This window comes from Mandrillus leucophaeus, unplaced genomic scaffold, assembly GCF_000951045.1.
Source record: "Mandrillus leucophaeus isolate KB7577 unplaced genomic scaffold, Mleu.le_1.0 Scaffold1353, whole genome shotgun sequence".
In the NCBI taxonomy this organism is placed as follows: Eukaryota; Metazoa; Chordata; class Mammalia; order Primates; family Cercopithecidae; genus Mandrillus; species Mandrillus leucophaeus.
In genome coordinates, this window is record NW_012101314.1 from 228779 (window position 1) to 230851 (window position 2073).

The following is a 2073-nucleotide window of genomic DNA, read 5'->3' on the forward strand; positions in this document are numbered from 1 at the left end:
CAGCTAATTTTTCTATTTTTAGTAAAGATGAGGTTTCACCATGTTGTCCAGGCTGGTCTTGAACTCCTGACCTCAGGTGATCCACTCACCTTGGCCTCCCAAAGTGCTGGGAAGGGCCAGGCACAGTGGCTCACGCCTGTAATCCCAGCACTTTGGGAGGCCAAGGCAGGTGGATCACTTGAAGCCAGCAATTCAAGACCAGCCTGGCCAACATGGCGAAACCCCATCTCTACTAAAAATACAAAAATTAGCTGGGTGTGGTGGTGCATGCCTGTAATCCCAGCTGCTCGGGAGACTGAGGAAGGAGAATCGCTTGAACCTGGGAGGTGGAGGTTGCAGTGAGCAGACCGTGCCACTGCACTCCAGCCTGCACGATGGGAATGAGACTCCATCACAAAACAACAACAACAACAACAACAACGACAAAATTAGCTGGGCATGGTGGGGCATGCCTGTAGTCCAAGCTACTTGGGAGGCTGAGACACAAGGATTGCTTGAACCCGGGAGGCAGAGGTTGCAGAGAGCCAAGATCACACTACTGCACTCCAGCCTGGGTGACAGAGTGAGACTCTGTCTAGGGAAAAAAAAAAAAAACAACAGAACTTTTACATTTATAGTGTATTTATTTTAAATATATATGTATACATGCCCCTTTTCCCACTCATTTACATATTTTTATTTGGAAATGTTTATATCAGTACAAGGAAACAATTTGAGATACTGGATGTCATTAGTTATCATTAGTTTATTATGAAAGAGAAATACTGAAATTATTTACATGAAGGAAGATTTCAGAACTTCAGTGGAACGGGCAGCTTCACGTTGATGCCATTTCAATAGCGACTTATTTCAGTCTATGTACTTTCCAAGAATGTCACCATCTCCAAATAGGAAATAATCATCGTCATACAGAACTAGTTTGGTGCCTCCATATTCCGGGAGAAGAACTTTATCTCCAACTTTCACGCTAACTGGTTGAATCTCTCCACCCTTTCCTTTAGAACCCGATCCAACAGCGACTACTCCGGCTTGCAATACTTTTCCTTGAGATTTTTCTGGAAGCATAATGCCTCCTTTGGTTACCCTTTCAGCAGCACTCCTTTCAACCAGTACTCGGTCAAAGAGTGGAAGGAACTTTCTAAACGCATGGCCTGCCATGACTCCCTCCGCCTCAGATTGGTACTGTTCTCTCGTGTATACATATTCATCTTAAGCGACAAATTCTTGTTAGTTCTATAGACAGATAACTCTTTTTTTTTTGAGACTGAGTTTTGCTCTTTGTTGCCCAGGCTGGAGTGCAGTGGCCCGATCTCGGCTCACTGCAAGCTCTACTTCCCGGGTTCAGGCCATTCACCTGCCTCAGCCTCCCGAGTAGCTGGGACTACAGGCGCCCGCCACTACCCCCGGCTAATTTTTTGCATTTTTAGTAGAGACGAGTTTTCACCGCGTTAGCCAGGATGGTCTTGATTCCCTGACCTCGTGATCCACCTACCTCGGCCTCCCAAAGTGCTGGGATTAAGGCGTGAGCCACCGCGCCCAGCCAGACAATTCTTATATTTGTGTTAAAAGTGATTAGCCAATTGAATTGCTTAATTCAGGGAATTACATAAGGGTAAGATGATCAGGTGAATTCTCTTTGACATTATAATTTCTTTGCTTAGGGAGAGGTTTTTTTTTTTTTTTTTTTTTTTTTTGTTTTTTTTTTATTTGATGAATCAGTAGCTGGGCAGGAAAGGGAAAAAGGGAAGGAACAGAGTGATTTTCAGAACATAGAAACCTAGGTAGAGATTACAGTGAAACCATGGTTGCTAGCTTTTGTGATTTTTATTTTTTATTTTTAAATTTTATTCATTTATTTATTTAAAGACCGAGTCTCTGTCGCCCAGGCTGGAGTGCAATGGCACGGTCTCTGCTCACTGCAACCTCTGCCTCCCGGGTTCAAGCAATTCTCCTGCCTCAGCCTCCTGAGTAGCTGGGATTACAGGCGCCCACCACCACGCCTGGCTAATTTTCGTATTTTTTAGCAATGATGGGGTTTCACCATGTTGACCAGGTTGGTCTTAAACTCCTGAC

The 2073-nt window shown here is 44.4% G+C and overlaps 1 pseudogene; it reads right to left on the reverse strand.

Moving 5' to 3' along the window:
- Positions 1 to 849: 849 nt before the first annotated feature.
- On the reverse strand, positions 850 to 1158 carry LOC105534471 (annotated as a pseudogene).
- Between the last annotated feature and the right edge of the window lie 915 nt (positions 1159 to 2073).